Source organism: Alligator mississippiensis, chromosome 8, assembly GCF_030867095.1.
Source record: "Alligator mississippiensis isolate rAllMis1 chromosome 8, rAllMis1, whole genome shotgun sequence".
NCBI lineage: Eukaryota > Metazoa > Chordata > Crocodylia > Alligatoridae > Alligator > Alligator mississippiensis.
Genome location: NC_081831.1, coordinates 82,501,949 through 82,522,587, shown reverse-complemented (window position 1 = coordinate 82,522,587; position 20,639 = coordinate 82,501,949). Strand labels below are relative to the sequence as shown.

Here is a 20,639-nt window from a genome sequence, read left to right as displayed (position 1 = left end):
CTTGTTTTGTTCATTGTGCTCTTAAGAGCAAGTGCAGGGGTTCAAATAATCACGCATCAGAAAACATCATCTTTCCAAAAGCCTTTATTCAATAAAATTCGCAGCTAAAACATCATCTTTCCGATACTTTCTCACAAGGGCATTTAAAATTAAAACCCTAGCGGAGGCTAACATAGCAATGAATTCCACGAGATGGGATTCAAATGAGATCTTTGTGAATTAAAGGGATTAATCCTAACATTTAGAGCAGCTGTAGCTCTTTCCATTGGGGATTTTAAACCTTTCTGCTCCAGAGGAATTAGCATGCAGACCACAGACTCAGCGTGCGTTACACAAGACAAAAATGGAGATTAATTATAAATCATGCTGGGTGCAAAACGATATTATTCTGAAAACTTTGGGGAACTATTATATACGGTACAAAGACCTGATACAGATTAGTTTGTGAACTAACAAAGGAAAGTGCGAGGGTGATTAGGCAGCCCGCGTAGGCTGCGCTTCTGTAGGCTACGGCGGGGTTGGTAGCTACGCTTTGTCTCCTCCTTTTAAAAAGCTCCTCGTTATGCGCAGTAAACACCAGTTTCCATTGACTTCTTCAAAGCTCTCCAAGTGCCGATGCCCGCTGCTCCAGAGAGGCTGCAAGAGCTGCGGGGTGGCGTCAACCTGCCTTCTGGAGCTGGAGCCGCACCTTCGCCGCACGTCCCTGCGGACGAGGCGTTGCAGCCGAGCGGGCTTCCCTTTCTTCTTGGCACCTCACCGGATATCCTCCCTCGAGCCGGAGTTTGGTCCCGGCGGACACGTCTGCACCTAAAAGCGCCCACGTCGTTCACGCTCTCCGGTGCGGTCCCTTACAGCGGTGCTCGGGTTTTGTTCGGAGTCCATCGGCTGTCTCCATTGCTTTTGGGGACCTGTCTTGCAGCCGCGTCGGTCTGTCTGGGAAAAGAGAGGAACACAAAACTTGTAAAAGTCTTGGTTCAGAGGCGATACCTTAATTTTCGGTGACTCCTGGCTCAGGCCTCTAGGCTTGGCAAAGGTCGGGGAGGGGCTGACTTGCTAGACCTCGTTGGGAAGTTTTCCCACTTGCTGGATGTTGCAAATCGTCGTGAAGAATTAAACAAGCGAAAGCGCCTCGCCTGCGTGCCGTTAAGAGAACGCGATGAGGTTCACGAGACAAAGGAACGATGCCACGCGTGCGTCTACGGGGCCACGCGGTGGAGATTTCAGCATTACCAAATATCTGGCCTCATTTTCAGCTCTCCTGCAGACCGTGGCCATCCTTAGTCTGGAGGAATACAATGTGAAATTAATCCCGTTCCTACCATCTCTTCAGGCATTGCCCTTATCTTATTAGCCTTATTTCTTATCAGTTCTGGCCTCTGACGGCTTGTCAAGTCTCAGGCTCTTCCCTGTTGAAACACTTTGATGTCCTCATCCATCTGACAAGCTGTATTAGGGTCTTGATCCTCATTAATAAAATCCTCTGCGGGATATCCGCAAATGTTAAGTAAGTCTTTAAAATACTCAAGCTGCAGTTTTTATCAAGTTTTGCCTCTGCTGTTATTTGACTTTGAAATAATGTTCATAGTAACACCTAAAAAAAAAAATTAAATTTTTTTTTTAGCAGTAAGAAGCTTGTAGGATAGATTACCTAATGAAAAGAGGATTTTATGCAATGTTTCGGGGGCTTTTTGTTGGAGGAGTAGGAGTCCCAAAAGATTGAATGTTTGAAAAGGCAAGTATTTGATTCCCCTGAGACACGGGATGCTAAGTGGTTTTCTGACCTGGGTTAAAATGTTTTCATTAACTTCTGCTTGTTGGAGTGAAAACCATTTTGCACAATTTTAGATTTAGTATAAAACAGGCAGTCAAATCAAAGGGCAACTCAGCAAATTGTTTCAGGGCACGTGGACCACGGCAGCCCCCAGATCGAAGGACTCTGTGCCATGAACGTGAGACGTGAGACTCGTCCTTGCAAGGCCCCGGTCTGAGCCCGTGGTTAGAGGTGCGGGCGAGAGGGTCTTGGGGGGCGACAGCGAGGGGCGCGCACGAGAGCAATACGCCAAACTTCACCGAAGGAAAATTCAGACCAAGTATCAGCAAGGCTGCCTGCATAGGCGGGTATCTGTACATCCTGCCAGGGGCTGCTGAAGGTGGTGCATTTGTGTAGGAGAAAATTAGACCCTGAATGTCTTGGAGTGATTTAAGGTGCTATTTTTCTCTGCCGTCACAACATTTTCTCCTGACCGTGGTAACACTGCAAGTGCTGCGCTAATTTTAAGGCATTTACAGTAACGGTGGCCGTAACGGGCTGATCAAAATGAGCTTTTCTGAGAAGGCAAAGCAATAATTTTGCAAGGAGAAATATTAGGAAGGTAAAATACTGCTGGGATGCAGCGATTTACTATTGCTTTTAATCAACAAACTAAGCAGCACTTTTTGCTCAACTCCTGATTGCTTCCTTTCCATTGAAGTAGGCATCATCTGCAATAATTTCATTATGCTAATGTGTTGACTCCCTTCCATCTCTGAAAGGAGAGGATTACTTGCCCATGGATGACGTTACGGCCCTCTGCGCCGAGCCAGCGCCAGCACCACGAGCAGCTGAGTGAAGTGTTGCGCTAGCCGTTTTCCCAGTAGTGAATTCCTCCCAATAAAAGGTCCTGGGAGATCTTCTGCTCGTGGTGCAAGACGCATTTTGGGTAGATCCCGACTGGCTGTTCTCCAGTTACAGGAAGATTCGCTATGTTGAATGGGTGTCTCCAGCGTGGGATCTGTTTGTATGCCTACTCTAACCCGGTCTGGCCTAATAATACCCACTCGGATGCTAGACAGCAGAAGAGGGCCGTGCGAGCGCTTGTCCCTGCGAAGTCCCGCTGTGCAGAGCCCCCGTGAATCCTGCTCTTTTCCTGTCGAGGTCTTCAAGGATGGGGCCTCGTGGTGGAGAGCAATGGGGCAAGTTGGGAGAGCAAGACGCAAATCTGTGAAGCTGCTTTGTAGAAAGCCTCAGGCTGTTGGGCACCGTAGCAGGAAACTTCACTGTAATCTTTTCATTTGGAAAATTCAGGCCCTGTTTTTAAACTTTAGCGGGTACGATGAATTAAATAGACTTCCTTTCCCCCTTCCCGCAGGCCTCTGGCTGCTTTTGTTGTTTCGGCAGCTCAGAAGCTTTATCTAATGTGCTCAAGGAGGAAGGTGAAGGATGGCTAATTGCTGTCGCAGGGACGTCTCTCCCTTTCCTGCTCTCGCCCAGCACGGCGCCTACCTGCCTTGCTCCTGCCAGGACCTGTCCGAAGACGCTGCTTCCGGAGGAAGTTCCTTTGCTTTCCTTGGACCCCGCCAAGCAGTTCGAAGGCACGGACGTGGGATTAGCCCAAAGCTTTTCCTTCGATAAGGCGGAGAACGCACCTGCCACTGGCAAAGCACCCCGGAGCGCTAATCACGGTGTTTTGTACCGTGCGTTTGCAGCAGGATTTCTTCTGCGAGGGAGGAAACAATTTCAGCAGGCTGGAAAATAGCATTACAGCAAAGCAAATCATTTTGTGCTGCCTGGCGAAGCTGTGGAGAAATCGCTGTAGCAAATAGGAGACACGTTTGGAAGCGCTCTGCCTCCTGCCGCCCGCGGAGCAAAGCGACGGGCGGTCGTTGCGCCGAGCTCCGGCACGCAGGAGTGCCGTCCATGCAGACATCCCGGTGCCGGCCGGGGTACTGGAGGCCACGCGCTGTGTTCGAGTGGCGCTCTGCTCGTTAGCCCTACAGAAGCATCGTGTTTGCCCTCCCGTTTCGAGCCAGGGGTGTACAGGTGCATTCGACTGTTCAGTATGATGCGTGTTAGGACTTGCTCCTAAATGGCATTTTGAGTGCGCAGGCTACAGACTTAGGTACCCCTTATGTGTGTGCACAAGTCAATGAATAAGAGAGGCGCTATTCCTTCTCTGCTGTGGAACTATTGGGGGGTTTTTATCAAGCTTGTGAAATTCACTCTAAAAGACTTTGGTAACCTTAAAACACGGGAATTACTGTTTCATTTGAGCAAATTATTTGCAAGATAATGGCCCATTTCAATAAAACAGATGCTCATAGTACTTTTTGCATCACTCTCTGACAGTAATGAATTCACAAGATCTTCTTAATTCCCAAACTCATGATGCTCTAAATGATGTTGAGAGTTGCCGCTGCACAGTTGAAACCCCTGGAAGGGAATCCTTAAACCTCAACTTTCCCATCGTCTGGCAGGGGGAAGTGTTATTGCCAGGGCTTCATCGTTACTCCTCTGTATTCATGCTGAAGGGAGTTTTACATCTAAAGAAATATAAGCATGAAATGGTTTGGAGAGTGATGATACATTTACAGGTGTAACATCACTTCTAAGAATAACGTTCTGTTTCTTCAGAGGAGTGTGTAAATGAGGAATAATACGGACATCATAAAAGCCATGACACACACACATTATTTATTGCTATTGCTTTGCACCCTTCTGATCTCAAAGTGTTTTATAAGCTGTAATCCCAGACCCCTCTGAAACGTGTTGGTTGCCTCCCCAGTTTGCAGATTCAGAAATTTCCAAGTTTCCCTGAGCAAGTACGGGTTAGAGATGCTGTGACAAGCCCAGGTCTCTTCCCTCCCATGCCATTAGCTGAATATTTGTAGCAGTAGCTCCCCAAATATAGGAGGGCTTGTGTTAAACATCAGAGGCCAGGCTTTTCATTAAATGAGTCTGCTGGTTGTAGCTGAGGCCGCGGTTCAGTCACACTTCTGTCGTTGGCAGTCGCCGCGTGCAGGATCACAGGGACGTGCAGCACTTTGGAGTAGAAATGGCAAAATGGTTGACGAGTGCTTGAAGCGATGGCAATACTGGGCAGTCTTGCTCTAGTTACTGGGACCAGACGCTAATTGTCTGTCTCGTATGTGAGTTCAGCTCTTTGGGATCTGCGTTTGGCCACAGCGGTTAGAAGGGCTTGTCCACGTGGCTCCTGTTGATAGAGACACCACTTCCTTCGCCCCCCTGCATTCAGACGAACGGCCTTATCATCTGACGGGAGCACGGACAGCGAACAGTGAACACTGGAGAATGGAAAACTAGCATATAAAGTTAGTTTTGTCCTGATAACAGAATCATTTGGGCGTTTCAAGTGGCTTTCTGCTGTTTCTACATGCTTGAAAATATCTGTAAAGTTTAAAGCTGTTGCAATGAATATACAATGTAGTAGGGCGTCTCGATAGCTTGGGCGACAGACGCATCTGAGCACAGAGCTCTGCTCAGATTAGGAGGATCATAATGCATGTGAATAATGATCCAGGGTTTTCTTGTACTGCCCCTTTGGCAAACGCTAGCTCCAGCACCGAGCGGGTGGAAGAGAAGACCTGAATGCAACGGCTGGTTTCTAGATTCAGGGATTGATGGAGGATCTGCCATAGCCCTTACTGAGAGGGTCCGACAATCAGTTGAACACAGTGATGCAAATCAGTGCCGTGTTTCTAGCCCTCGCGTGCCTGGCTTCAGCTTTCAGCCACTGAATCCGGCCGTTGGTGGCAGGCAGCAAAACCAGACGTTGTGCAGTTACAACCGATTGCACCAGGCCGCAGGCGGTGGAGAATCAAGTCATCACAGAAATCATCCCCAGGCCAGCTGGGTGTTTAAACATTTGCACAGGTTTTAAGCGGGGCAGCCGGAGTCCCGCGTTCAGGCGCTTTGCTGGGCGAGAGCCGCAAGGAGCTGTCCCTCGTGCTGGAAAGATGCACGAGCTGCGCTCCATCTTAGCCAGAAGGTCTGGAAAGACGCAGGGTTTGCTTCCTCCCCGACCGTCGGCTACAGCGACCCTCCGGCCCTGCTACGTCCGCTGGGATGCACACAGCGCATGAGCCCTGGCAGACCGGCCCTGAGGGCGAGCGCTTGACTTGCTGCAGACAGCTGACATAAGAAATGCAGGTGCATTCACTTGCCAAGTCCACGTTTAAAATAATTTGGGGTTTAAAAAAAGCATTGAAAAATGACAGTTGTTGTTACAGGAACTTCTTGGAGGGCCTGAAGTTGGGGAGCAGCACGGAGCTCGGCAGGTATTTATTTCCCCACGGGCTCCGTGCTGCTGCAGCTCCATTGCCAGCGGCACCGGAGCCACGCCGCCGAAAGCTACCCGGGGCAGCCGCACCTTTGCCTGCGGTGGAGACGTGCCCTCCACTGCCTCTGGTAGCACCAGTGAAAAGCTGGCGGCGTAGAGGGAAGCATCAGACCCTGCAAATAACTTCTGTTAGCCTGTCTCTCTCCACCTTACCTGGCCCTGCATCTGCAAAAGGGGAGGGGGAATGTTTCACCCTGTCACAGAAAGAGATGGATCCCAAATAACCAAGCATGTCCCCACGTTGTTGATCCCGAAGTGTGTCCTTAGGAACAGCAGGGAACGTGCGGGGGTGCCGGGGCCGGTGAAACGTAAGTGCCGGTGCATTGAAGAATGAGATGTGTGTGTGCCCTGCCTGTTTAAAGATGACTTCATTTGCAATACCTAACTGGCTACCACGTGCTTATTGCGAGTACATAATGAAAGTGAAGTTTCATTTAGCACGGAGATGGATTGCTCCTGACAAACTAAGCTGTCCTGGCTCGTAGAATAACGAGCGCCTTTTCCATAGGATCATCTAACGCGATGTGACAGTGTGCGTCCCATTCACTATTATCCTGCCTCCTCAGTCATGTCTGACTACATTTATACTCGCGTCACACACGGGGCTGTGGCGGCTGCTGCAACAGCTTTTGCTCGGTTCCTGATCTGTAAAATCTCTTGTGCAGATGAGCCAAGTAGGGGAATGTTTTTCCTGCTAAACGTTACCCACGGCCTGAACGGTATCACTGGAAAGCACAATGAACGAGCGCCCTGGGTGTTGTCATTGCCTCTGATAATTAAATCAGCACCACTCGAGCCTGCAAGGAGGCATGTGGTCCAGTGCTTGATGCATTGGCTTGGAAATCAGGGGCACTTGAATTGCAATCCCAGCTCCGTGACCATGCACAAGTCACTTGATTGCAATTCAAGCGTGCAGAACAGAGATTACCATAAGGACCTCCTTAGTTAATATTGACAGAACCGAGTATTTATTATTGATACGCTCAAACCCCACAAGGTGCCCGGGCCCGCGTTCAAGTGCTGCTTCAGCAAGAGGAGAGAGCCTGGCAGCCGTGTCGTCCCAACGGTAGCTGTTTGATGGTTTCATGATAGCCCGTTACGGGGTTTCTTACGTCTGTCCCTGGAGTGTCTGTCTTGGCCACAGCCAAGGACACTAGACCACATGAACTTGATGGATCTTGCACGACCATCCCGGCACCACTCTTATGCCATGGCATTGTTTCCTCTTTCCAAAACGGGGCTCCTCCAGTCCCAGGAAGCCGTGCACAGCCCGGGGGCAGACCCCTGCACGAGCGTCTGTCTGGGATGCGTGGAAAAACAAAGCGTTGTCTCATTATTCTTAAGAAACAAGTTCCTCCTTTCATGCCTGACAGAATTAAAGTACCGGAAACTGTTTTTTACCACCTCCTCATTTGTGGAGGAAATGGGTGACTGCGCCGAAAATCATTTGTGAAAGGTGTATTCAATTAGCATAGCAGGTGGTATGCTAACTGCGGTGATGACGAGGTCAGGGGAGCAGTGTCCCAAAGGCCGAGATAAAGAGGGTGTCTGCCCCAGCCCCTGGTCGTGGTACAAAGGACTGCAATAAAAATGGAAATTGCAGCGCGGGGACTCGGAAAGGCACTGCAGAATCCCTCCTAGGGATTTATGCTATCTTGGATTAGCCTTGGAGAGCGCGCTAGCTTGTGCCATGTTTAATTATAATATAGTATTAGGTGAGTGCGGTGAAGTGATGAGGGTTGATTTAAATGTGTTGGAGAAGAACACGCTCGTATACTTCTTATTAGCCGAGAAACAGCTGGATGTTTTTTGGTGGTTTGCTTTATGTGCTGCTCTTCTGGAAAGGATTTCAGGGCCAGACTTCCAACAAATGGGTGATTAAATCTGCAATTTGTCTGCCCCCCAGTTGTAAGCAAGGCACGCACCTACCTGCTCAGGGCTCCAGCAGCAGCACTGAATGAAATTTTGAACAGAGGTGAGGGATCCCTTTGGACGGTAAATGTGGCTATTTGCAGACTTGATTGACCGTGGTCATCTTTCATGCACGCCGGAGACATAGTCTGTGGACCCCTCCACAGACCACAGGATGCAAGCCCCTGGCTTGGACCAGCAAGTGCGTTGCGACTTGTGAACTAAGTAGATGATAATTCAGGTATCTTAGAGGGGAAAGTCTGGTGCGTAAACCCTCGCACGTTTAACACGACACGCGCCTATTTAAAGGAGCTGTCAGTGCTGCGTTGCAAAGTGAAACGTTTGGTTTCCTCATGTTTAAAATCACCCGTGTCGTTAAAATGCCTTGAACGTTTCTTTAGTCAAACGTAAAACAACAGAGTGAAAAAATACATTTTGGGGCTGCTTAATCTTTTGATCCGTTTTACTTTCTGGTTCACCTTTTTGAATTGTTTCTACCATGTCCGAAGAATGGCAAGATAAACAGCTGTTTTCACTGAGCTATAAAAATAAAGCAATGTTGGAATCAGGTTGATTCTTCCTAGGATTTATAAAAGTTTCCTTTTTACAAAACTGCAAAGTTTGGGGCAAAATGACCAAGTTTCACATCAATGGTAAGTGATATTTCCGTTATTAGGATTGCTCGTGTACATCCGATTCAGCTCCAGCTTCGGGGCTGCACTTGATCAGAGCCAGGGCGCTTGGGACCCTGTGGCGGGTGTGGCGGGCCAGTCGGGGGCGCTTCTGCGTTGAGCTGCCCACCTCCCTGCGCCCGACCACCTTCCAGGCTCCGAGTACCTCCCTGGGGTGCCTCCCGTCCGGCTGACCCCTTCCCTGGAGCACCCCCGCTAGCCTGGGGTCCCGCTGCCACCATCCAAGGCTCTGGACTCACTTCTGGCTCTGCGCACCTTGGAGAACGCAGGCCTGATCGTCCAATGGGTGCTAGATCCAATACAAGCACTCGGGGCACTTCCCAAGTCAGGGGCTTATTAGGAAGCCTCCCTTAGTTCACAGACCTAAGGGGCCTCCTTGGCATAATTTAGACCCACCCTCAATAAGTCTCCCGCACCGGTCACAAAGGAGAACTTTATTGATGACAGGGGTAGGGCGGAAACAGGGTAAAAGGTAGAGCAGTATCATAGAAATCTTACAGGAATATCAGAGGAATCCCATAGAGCAAACCAGGGTGGCTGAGGTAGCCGTTTAAACGCATCTGAGTTACTGAAACTAAATATCTAATCGGATCTCGAGCAGCTTACTCACTCGCATCGTCCAGAGGTGGTTGGCGTTTCCTCTGGAGGCAGGGCACTCTTGGAGCATGCGGTGATGAGGAGAGAGCCAGGCTCAGATTCACCTGGATGACCGCATGGCTAATGGCTGACTGCACCTTCTTCCTGGCCCAGGCCCTTAAATAACCTCTCTGACCTCCGCAGCCCGGTCCAATCGAAGCTGCCAATACTGGCCACAAGCCGACCAATCTCCCCAGCATCCCTGGCTACCTGGGCCCGCGCAGGGCCGGGTCTTTCCCCCCTGCCCAGGTGACCAGAGCATCGCCTCCCAGGCGCCAGGCTTTTGTCATGTAGACCAGGTGGGAGATCCCCACCCTGAGGAATGAAACACCAGCCTCCCAGGCTGGCTGAGACAGGTCTCTGGAGAGGGGCACCCACGGTGGCATTTCTGCCACACTGGTCTCATGTAGAGGTGTTTGGTAAATCAGACTTTATGCCCTGACTGCTCGCCGCATGCCAGTCTTGAGCAGCCTCTCGAGCCGTCGCGGTGCTCTTCAGTCTCCCGGGCAGAGACGTGCGCAGTTGATCCCGGGAGAGGAGAACGTAAGGCTTCTTCCAGGCACTCGCGCAGGTCCGCCCTGCATTCACAGCAGCCGCTGCCGCTCACGATAGCAGCGTGGCATTCGGGGCAGGTCCCCCACGTCCTGCCTGGGCAGGGTTTGCTGCCCGTGGGTGCTCAGTGCTACAGCGACGACGTTGCTGTTGGTGTACAAGGCTGATAGTTGGGGTGCATCCCTGCCAGCTGCATTGCCCCCTTGCCTGGAGGGTAGACGGGTCATTTTCTGGGTGTGCTTTTGCTTTGTGGGCAGCTCTGACTTAGCACCGTGTCACCAAGGGAGTCCTCATGCTACCAAGATAAAGAAATCGGCGGATATTATCTGCCAGACAAAAGAGTAAGGAACTGGCAGTACATCCCAGTACTATAACCCCTGTATTTTATGCTTCCCTGATGATTTCTTTCCACGTCCTGTCGCTGTTCTACATTTCCCACATTCTCATGCAGCGATTAATTGCATGAGTTTACCAAAGATGAAGCAAAACTACCATTAAACAACTGCAATCTACTTTAATAGCTCCTTCTCTAATTAAATAGCCATAATGCTTTTAGTCTCACTCCAGCGCTTCGGGCATCTCATTTGTCACTCTCCAGCGTTCTTGCCTCCTTCATGCGTTTCTTCCCGCCTGGCAGACACGCTGCGAGTACTGGGAGCTTGCCTCCGAGGCAGGGGCAGAACGGGCTGTCATGGGGCGACAGCAGTTACGTAGCGCGGGATCCTTCATTGGATGAGGCGCGAGCGCTCCTCTTCACCAGCCGGTGCGATACGTTGTTCTGGGAAGGATGAGGAGCTCTTTGTGCCCGTTTTGACCTGCCCCTTTCTGCCAGGTGAGCTGAGGATGCCCCAGCAGAACGGTCCCTCTCTTGTTTCTGAGCGGTAGTCTGTGCAGCTGTACTCGTAGATCCGTCCACGTTTCATAGGCTTCGGTGCGTTTGCATGTTACCCGGCTGGAGGGTTGGGCTAGGATTCGGAGAGACCTCAACACGTTGGAGGACTGGGCCAAAAGAAATCTCCTGAGGTTCAACAAGGACAAGTGCAAAGTCCTGCCCTGAGGAGGGAGCGATCCCCTGCACCGGTGCAGGCGGGGGGTGACGGGCTGGGCAGCAGCTCTGCAGACAAGGACCTGGGGGGACGGGGGGCAAGAAGATGGACAGGACCCAGCAGTGTGCCCTTGTGCCAAGAAGGCGACTGGCATCCTGGGCTGCATTGGTGGGAGTGTTGCAGCACATCAAGGGCAGTGATTGTTTCCCTCTATTCAGCACGGGGGGGGGCCACATCTGGAGTCCTGTGTCCAGCTGTGGCCCCCACTACAGAAAGGATGTGGACACGTTGGCGAGAGTCCAGCGGAGGGCAACGAAAATGTTTGTGGGGCTGGGGGACAGGACTGGTGAGGAGAGGCCGAGGGAACTGGGCTGATTTAGTCTGCAGAAGAGAAGACCGAGGGGGATTGAATAGCAGCCTTCACCTCCCTGCAGGGGGGCTGCAAAGGGGATGGAGCTGGACTGGTCTCAGTGGGGGCAGACGACAGCACGAGGAGCAATGGGCGCAAGCTGCAGCAAGGGAAGTTGAGGTTGGATATTAGGAAAAACTTTCTCCCTAGGAGGGTGGTGAAGCACTGGAGCAGGTTACCCAGAGAGGTGGTGGACTCTCCATCCTTGGAGGTTTTTAAGACCCGGGTGGACAAAGCCGTGGCTGGGATGATGTAGTTGGGGCTGGCCCTGGTGTGAGCAGGGGGTCAGATGAGATGTGACTCCTGAGTCCCTTCACACCTGAATTTTCTCTGATTCTGTGAAAAGCGGCGGCTGAGGCTCGCCAGACTCGACACCCGTGGATCTCATTTTGCAGGCGTGATTCTGCCCTGCTGAAGTCAGTGGACCGTGCAGGTGCCATCCTGCCGTGGACTGGGTTGTAAAGAAACTCCTCACTGAAACAGGAGGCTGCAGCTCAGTGGATGTTTGCTCTCGTGGCGTCCTGGCAGCCCAGCATATAATAACCCCGTTGCACAGATCTGCCGGGGAAAGAGCCCGCCACGGTGGTGTCTGCACTACACCGCTGGGCTGGGGCGAGCTGGTTGTTACTCTGGTCCTGCTGCACACGGTATGGTTGTGAGTGAACGGGGTGTGGATGTGCAGTGACATGTCACTCGTTCTTGGGGTATTTCTACTCCATTTATGCTGCAGCATATTTCTGATGTAGGTCTTGTTTTGCAAAACCGCTGTGGGAACAGGGAGCTCAGCGTGGACAAGTTACCTGGGTATTTGCTCAGCTTCTCGGGCAGTCGGACAGCCACGTGGGGTAACTCTGCGGGCGCTGTGGACGTGGCAGTGCAGAGGCACCCATGGTGTGGGTAAGAGTATGCCGCGTGCACAGGCCAAAGCAGACGTATTATTCCTCTGCTGCGTTGTGTTTGCACGGCACCAGAGGAGTCAACCAGCAGCATTTAAAGATCTTGCCCTCACGAAGGAGGCAAATACTCGTCTTCAAACACGTGGCAGCCCAGTTTTCCGAACGAGTCACGTGGAGCTGGCACGGACAGCTTTGCTTTTAAAGCGGGCTGATGCTTTGCAAGTCTCTTCAGTGAAATTTGGAAGAAATCTGAAGGAGGCTGACTCATAAACTCGAGTATCTTATCTACGGAGCAAACGTATGGAAAAAAAATAGACTTAAAGTAGGAATAAAGATAAAAGAAACTGGGAAAGGCAGTTTGTGCGATAGTCTGAAGCCAGGTTTTTCTGAACACGAGTCTGAGCTGCTAAATTGGCATCTCCCTCCGGACGGGGAGTCGACCGCAGTGCCGAGCTCTGCCTGGACGGCAGACTGCAAAAAGCTCACTGATCCATTTGACATAAATGTAGATGCCCCAACATTAGCCGCGAGTGCACACGCTTTGAACGGCTACAGATTTTATGAGAACGGCAGTTTAATTCTTAACGCAGATCGCTAAGCAGATGCAGATTATATTTCATTTAAATATTTATAGAATTTGTTGAAACTTTCATCATGCGTTAGACTTTGAACGAGGAAACTGCTGTCGTCGGGTGATAATTCCACTGCCGAGTCGGGTTAAGAGACCAGGCAGGAATTGGCTGCAGAGTTACTGCATCCGAGAAGTAATCGTCTGACGTTGCACGTGCTGCTGGGACTCCAAACGCAAATGGGCTTTGGTGGAAGGAAAACCATTTTTTTTAAAGTTGATCCTAAAAAGACTGCTTTCCAGGAACGGCTGCTGCTCTCGCTGTCTGATGCACGCTAGGCAGAGAGAGCGGGGATCCCTAAAGAAATAAGGCACGGATCAAAATAAGGGAAGAAAGCAAGGAGAGGGGTCCCAATGCTGTGGCTGGTGGTTCGGCCGTCACCGTGGAAGGAGGCTGCGCCGTTCCCGGGACTCGGGCACCACCGTGATGACCTGTAGGCCTCCTGCCCTTTACTGGACAGTGCCGAGGGCCCTGGTTGTGCCAGCGCTGGTGGGCCTGATCTCGGCGCGCGGCTAGTCCTGTTGTTTGCAGCAGAGCTATCCTTAAGCTTAAAGAGAAGCAGACCCCAGAAAGTCTTCAGCAGAGGAGCCTGGTCCCAGACCACCATATTTTTGCAATGCTGTGAATGGTGTAAAGCAGTGCTTTTCAACCTTTTCTCATTTGTGGGCCCCTAAAAAATTTCAAATGGAGGTGCGGACCCCTTTGAATTGGAAGTGTGGGTATTCACAAACGGTTGATGGATCCTAATCATCTTTCAGGGACCCCTTAGACGTAATCTGTGGACCGCCTGGGGTCTGCAGACCACAGGTTGAAAACCACTGGTGTAAAGGAATCGGTGCCTCCAAGAGCCATCGCAGCCTGCACCTGAACCCGTTGGGCAGCTCTGTGCCATCAGGAAGGAGCAACGCTCCCCGTGGGACCGAGGGTCGCAATTCTCCTCAACCCGGGTGCCGAGGCACTGAGGTACCACGAGGTCTTTTCAAAGGTGCCAGGTGCTATTAGCGCTGTTAGGTGTGCAAACACCTACATGTGATTCGCAAGCTAGACCCCGGGATCCGCAGCGTCTCTAAATCGTTCAGACCCGGTGCGGTCCTTCGCGGTGCTTTGCATTTTACGAAATGTTAACATGAGCAAATTCCCCCAATCTCTGCCGTTCAGCAGACCTGGGCGCCAAGCCTCTTGGCAGTGTCCTATGTGGTATTTCACATTTGGTCAGTTTTGCTACCAAATGTTCATGAAATGAAACCCAGGATTTCACAAAATATTTTCTATGAGAGTCTCATCACTTGCCAAAATAACTTCCATTGATTTTTTTTCTCCTCCGTATCAGTAGCTCTATATAGACTTCAAACCTTTTCTGCCTTTGTTTTATATTGCTACTAAACACTGCGTGAATGGCTTTAGATCACATTTCTTGTCTGTTTGTGCATTGCACGTCTCGTATCGGAGTACAATATGTGTTCTGGTTTTTTTTCTGATCTCTTAACATTTTATTCCTGGCTTTACTGTGTGCTCTACCTTATTAGTCCATAAATCTCACCTGTCTCAATCATTGTGAATTCCTCGCGTCTCTGAACTGCTTGTCACCAGCTGGTTTAGTCATCTTGGAAACTGCAGCCCTGAGAGGTCAAAACCTGTTATTTCTGCCCTCGGTGTGACCAACGCGGTCCGTTTTCTATCCATAAGCCAGCGTTGATTCATTTCTGTCACAGGGTTTTATGCTGCTACCTATTACTGTGCTGAGTGAGGCTTACCACCTAAAATCGATAGCAACTTTATGGAGTTATAGGATCACAGAAAATGAGGGTGGGAAGGGAGCTCGGGAGGTCACATCCAGTCCAGCCCCTGCTCCAAGCAGGACCAGCCCCAACCGCATCATCCCAGCCAAGGTTTGTCTACCCAAGCCTTCAAAACCTCCCAGGATGGAGACTGCACCACCTCTCTGGAGGCATGTCCCAGTGTTTCACCACCCTCCTAGGGAGAAAGTTTTTCCTAATATCCAACCTCAACCTCCCTTGCTGCAGCTTGAGACCACGGTGCAGCAGAGTTGCTGGAGGCTCTGGCACATCTGTTTCCAGGGTCAGAGATCTGTGTGGGACAGACCGGGTTTGGTTTGGTTTCCTCTTGGAAGGGTCTCGTGTCCAAAAGGGACACGGACAGTGCTGTGACGGCCACAGGTGACCAGGCCTTTTGAAAACCTAGGCTAGGTCTCCTAGACACAGTCAGACCCTCGTTGGGTGGGTCGTTTTGAGACCGTGTGCTTTGCCTGAGCTTGCAGAGTTGCCCTGGTGCCGTGGTGGTTCACAGACTCAAATTTGGTCTGGGCTAGCATTCCCAGAGGGTATTGCAAGCTATATAAAACAATACAGGCAGTCACAAATATGCCTCCCCCAAGACGCTGTCAGTGGGAAAGCTCAGTCTTTTGTGTGAAAAACTAAATGTAGTGGTTAGGAAACGCCCTAGCGTAGTTGTGGGGGCTGTACTTAAAGGGCTTCATGCTCTTCCCTAGCCAACTACAGCTCCCAAGATGCACTGTGGCGGTGCATCTAGCCAAGCCTGTATGGTGCATCATGGGAAATGTAGTGTAGCTCAAGAACCTGGCCTGCAGAGCAGGGAGGGGGCATGCGTCCCTCCAGCTACAACCCAGCCTGCGGGCACTTACCTTCTTTGTTAAAAAGCATGGAGATCTGGGGAAGAAAAGGACTGAAAGGTCTCAGTCACTTTTATCATTTACTCTTACATACACGTGTTCGTGCTCCTTGTGTTTAGCTGTGCTGCACACAAAGCTCAGCACGAGTAATTGAGAAGGAAACTTGAGACGTGGCAGGCTGCAGCAGACTTATTGCAGAACAGCTTCAGCCACCTCTCATCCCGCCGAGAGACACTCACCTCCGCTCCTCAAACACTGGCTTTGCCTGGTCAGTGTTTTCTTTCCTCTGCTTCTATTAGTTTTTGATGATCCTTCAAACGTCGTTTCTGCAGAGCAGCAAGTCGCGCTATTTACTCCACCGCCCCATGCGGCGCAGCGTTGTGTGTCGGGCAGCACGGGCTTTCCGAATCAAAGCCCTCGTTTCCCTAGGAGCTGCAATAGCTAGCAATAACGATCCATAGTGCTGCACAAAACCACGCTGCTGCTCCCTGGCAATAATTTACTGTGTAAATCCATTTAATGATGAGAGTTGCCACTTCCAGCGGGCAGGGCTGAGCTCTCGAAGCAGAGTGCAGCCGGGTTGAGCGTGCGGGCTAAGAGCTCATCTCTGTTACACCGGTGTCACGCTGGAGGAGCAGCTCCACGCAGCCGTGCGCCGGTTTAACCGAGTGAAGAAAGTGATTCATTAATTATTTGGCCGTAAAACACAGCAAACAGCCAAGTGCGGGAGGGCTCAGAACGGGGCCGCTTCCTCGAGCCAGTCTTTCTGCTAATAAATCTCTCCAGGCGAAGGGTTGAGTGGTGCAATGGGTGTCCTACAGGTTAATGCCTCCATCTGTGTCTGTTTGCAGTGTATTTAAACTACAGCGAATGCTGAATGAGCCACATCTGACAAGATTGTCTGGTCCAGTGACCTGTTATCTTGGTAAGCTAGCTTCCTGGACTGGGAGAGAGGCAGAGACTGCTTGAAATGCCCCGTATAGAAACCACAGATTCATTTCATCCTGAATAGAGGGAAAATTTTTTCAGTTTTTTTCTCTCTCTCTCTTTTCTTTAAGGCCCCCCTGCTGGTATTTTTCTCCGTCTCCTCGTGCACGACCCCGCTGCATGCCCTGCACAGAGGGAGAGCGCTGCCGAAAAGAGACCGCTGACGCCGTGTTAGCGAGACAGTAAGTCGCTCGGTAGTTCCTCCTTCCCCAAGCCCACAGGCCGTGCTCCTGTACAGACCCCCAGTCACTAGAGCCAGGTCAAGAAGCACCAGACACACAGACAGCAATGAGAAATCTGCAGCAGAGAGCTAATCCTGCCTGTCTGTCACTGCCCGTGGAAGGGGAAACATGCCTTTTTTAAGGACGACAGCCTCTCTGGGTCTCGAGCAGCAGCCTTGCCCCCGCGTATCGGGACTGCAGCGTGATTTTGTGGCTTGCTTGGGACCCCGCAGGTCCGAGTCGCTGCGGCTGGTTTGCTCGTAAGCATATTCAGAGCGGGGAGCTGGGTAAAAATTGGCTAGGAACATTTCCTAAAGTAAAGATGTCATTGCCTTCATTATTCTGTATATCTTGCAACTTCGCATTCACCCCGGTATCCCGCACGCCTCTTAGGGTTTTAAATGGGCTTGTACTTGCCCACATAATGTGTGTTCGCTCAGTCAGAGATCTGCATCCATTGCAGCTGGACCAGCAAGCTGGGTAGTACATCGTGAGACTTCGGGGAGATGCTCCGCCTTGTATAGTAGCCAGGGCTGCTCGTTTAGAGAAGGTGCACGCAGCCGCTGCGGAAGAACTGAACTTAGTAATAATTGCAGGACACATATCTCTGCACTTTTCCATTCTGGAAAAGTGTCAACCTGGGCATTCAAAATATTTCATTGTGATAGCACCTGTGGCAGCATCCCATTATAAGCAGCATTTCTTCTTCCGGAGCTAATGCAGGGAGGTGAATGAGCCTCATCGGCACGTCTTCTCATCTCGCTTTGCCTTAGGCCTGTCCTGCAGGTCGATGACCTGCTCTGCTGGAGACTGCCACTGTCTAGGTCTTTCCCTGGGGATGGATGTATTGGGGGAGGCGAAGGATGGGGTCCTTCGAGGTCTGCACAGGTTTCTCTCCCCCTGCCTTGCTGCCTCTGCAAGTCTTGCTCGTCCTGCCTCTGGCTTTGCTGGGGGCCATTTGATGTCCTGGGAGTGCGTACAGGTCAAGAGCAGGGACCAGAGCAGTTGGGGAAATGGGTATAGGGAGAACGTGCAGTGACCCCCCACATTTACCAGGAAAAGTAAATCCTGCTTGAGACTAGTGATCCTTCCAGCTGCAGGGAAGAGGGGGAACGTCTCCCTCCAAAGGGGATTTTCAGGCCAGCTGTGCCTGGCAGGAGCCCAGCACACACAACTGGGCAGGGTGCAGCACAAGAGGATGCAAGTCCATGACTGCTTGTACGGCCCAGCTCTGGAGACGAAGGTGCTGAGCCCCTTGCTTTGCTTGGTCAGGTCCGGGCTCAGTCCCTCCTGCCCTGGCCAGGAAGATAACTTGTGCCCATGTTTTCCAGTCTGCTTTCCTAGCCTCACTTAAAGCTCCTTTTTAGGCCATACATGCTCTCCGGTATTTCTTTGCATTCCTTTCTTCGTTCTTTCAGTGAATGAAAAATAGCTTTAAAAGTCCTTGAAGATGCATTTCCCAGCATGAGTGCACCTGGAGTTTATCTTTCCTTCCAGGCTGGAGCGTGTTTCATCTTACTGCACAGGAAAAAACCCGGGTGGCACAGTGTCCCTTTCCTTTGGCGTTTGTTCCAGGGTTGAGATGACATGAATGTGGGGAGGGGGCCTGTGACTTGTGCTATCACAGAATCGTAGGGTGAGGGGACCTTCTGGGTCCCTAGATAACTACTTGCATGAATCCCATGATTCACTGCTCCTAGGACATCCTGGTTTGCTCTGCCCATCTGGGCTCTAGCACAGCTGGGAGCTGTTGTTTGGGTTACAGCAGTACAGGGAGCCCCAGCTGAAGTCAGGGTCCCCTTGCCCTGGGCATGGTACAGGCTTAGGGTCCTGCCCTCAGGGGATTAGGACGTAGGAATGAAGTGAGCAAGAATCCATTTGCAAATGGATTAGTTTTTGTTATCTGGCCAGTTGGTTTTTACAGAGTAAATAGTGAAGACTCAGGGGTGCACCTGGGAATTAGGGCTGTGTGAAATTTCTCCGGTTGTTTCGATTCGACAATGTTTCGACTAATTTCGAGCTCGAAACAGCGAGATTGAATCGAAATGAAGGGCATCAAAACAGCCTCGAAACAAAACAAGGCTACTTGAAACATTTCGAAAACGTTGAAACGTTTTGAAAGTTTTGAAGCCAGCAGCAAGAGCCAGGGGAGAACCAGGGCTGCGCTCCCAGCAGCAGCAGCCGAGAGTGCAGCCCTGGCTCTCCCCATCTCCCGCGGCTGGAAGCCGATAACAGCGCAGGGGAAGGGAACTGAATGAAGGGACGAAGACTTCAGGGTCTCACTGGGGGCAAAGGAGCCATGGAAATCGGGTGCTTATTACCCAGGCTGCACTTGCAGTTCTCGCTCTAGTTCCCCATCACCTTGCAAAGCACGTCTGGTGTTTCTGTCAGCGAGGGCTGTGCCTGTCCTACTGACCACACCTTGCTGCTAGAAAGACTCGGGAGCAACAGGCGCGGGTGGTCCACAGCTCCCGTGTGCACCTGCAGCCTAAAAAGCAAAGACACGCTGAACCTGGGTAGATGCCTTCAGTCACCCTGGAGCCGTGTCCTTGAAAGCCAGCTCTGGCAGGAGAAGGAGCTGATGCCTGCCATGCAAAGGCAGATGCTCTCCTGGGGGCAGAGAAGCCTTGAAAAGCTCCTAGGGGCTGAGCTAATAACCTGACAAATCCCAGTGGGACTTTGAAATACGTTTGCTCCCGGACAGAAGCAGTGGGGATTGGAGGCTGTTAATGTAAGTCCCCTTTATGGAGAACACTTGCTTTTACTCTTCTGTCAGGGCCTTTGTACATGCCACGTTTTTTGCCCTTTCATGAGCTGCAATTGCGTGTCTGTTTGCACGAGCAGGATTTTCAGATGCTTTAACAGTCTTTCTTGTGCATTAAAGTAAATCTCCTTGGACGTAGTTTAGTTTGCCTCACTGGGAATTAAAGCATCGCATCCATGGATTCGTTGTGCGCAAACACAAAGGTACTCAAAGATGTGTAATGAGCCTCTTTGTCCACCAGATGGCTGCGACTTTTTTGTAGTTCACCCATTCTAATTGCTTTTTTTTTCGAATGGCTTCCAACTTTTTTTTTAATCTTGTGCGGTTTGCTGGCTTCCTGCAGCATGGGCATGGGGCACAGGGTACAGGGTGAGGGGCCCTGGGCTGGGGCGAGGGGCAGTGCTGGACCGTCCTCTCTTGCAGTGTGGGCTGGAGACCAGGCTTAATTCATTCAAAAACCTAGTGCATGTAAACACTGACACGATGCTCCAAAGCTTAATTTGTTCAAAAACCTAGTGCATGTAAACACAGAAGCGACACTCCAAAATAAGTTTAAATTTTATAAACCTCTTTATTTTAATGAGGATTAAAACCCGTGGTGTGTACAGACACCCAAGAGACCAGAATTACTTGGGAGAAACTAGATATAATATTCCTGCCGTCCTAAAGAAAAACCCTGGGTGGCAAGGCTATTCTGTACAGATTTTAATAGTTGAGGTTTGTGGTTTGAAAGAAGCCAGGTGTTTCCATAAGAAATCCACTGTTGTGGTTGTGCCTAAAGAGTTGTAACCCCGCTGGGAAAGTGCTTTTGGGCACGAAAGTATCACAGTACATTGCCCCAAGGAGGGTTTATTCCTTTGGCTGATCCCAGTAACAACTGTAGCTTTGTCCTGCTGTCAGGAGAAAAGTCCTGGTCTGAAGCTGAGGGCTGGTTCCCCCCAGCACTGGTCCCTGGCTGTGTGCTGGCTGGGACATGATTAACCCTGCTTGCTCCACGCAGCGATTATCATGCTGCTTCCAGAGACGCTGTCTTCAGAGACGCATCATCCCGGCCCACGCACTGGTGTCATCCCCGCTGGGATGGGAGCAGCGTCTTCTCTCCCCCCAGCAAGAGGCCAGCTGGATTAGGT

At 50.9% G+C, this 20,639-nt stretch overlaps 1 protein-coding gene across 6 annotated transcripts in view; it reads left to right on the top strand.

The window, feature by feature from the left end:
• Positions 1–20,639, top strand: part of HTR2C (5-hydroxytryptamine receptor 2C) — a 370,182-nt gene that overhangs the window by 244,170 nt on the left and 105,373 nt on the right. For 5 of the 6 annotated variants that reach the window (XM_059732933.1, XM_059732931.1, XM_059732930.1 and 2 more), the window contains one exon: positions 16,596–16,706. The exons of the other annotated variant lie outside the window; for it this stretch is intronic. The gene's annotated coding sequence lies outside the window, so the exon portion shown is untranslated. The remainder of the gene's footprint in view (positions 1–16,595; positions 16,707–20,639) is intronic. 6 annotated transcript variants of the gene reach the window in all.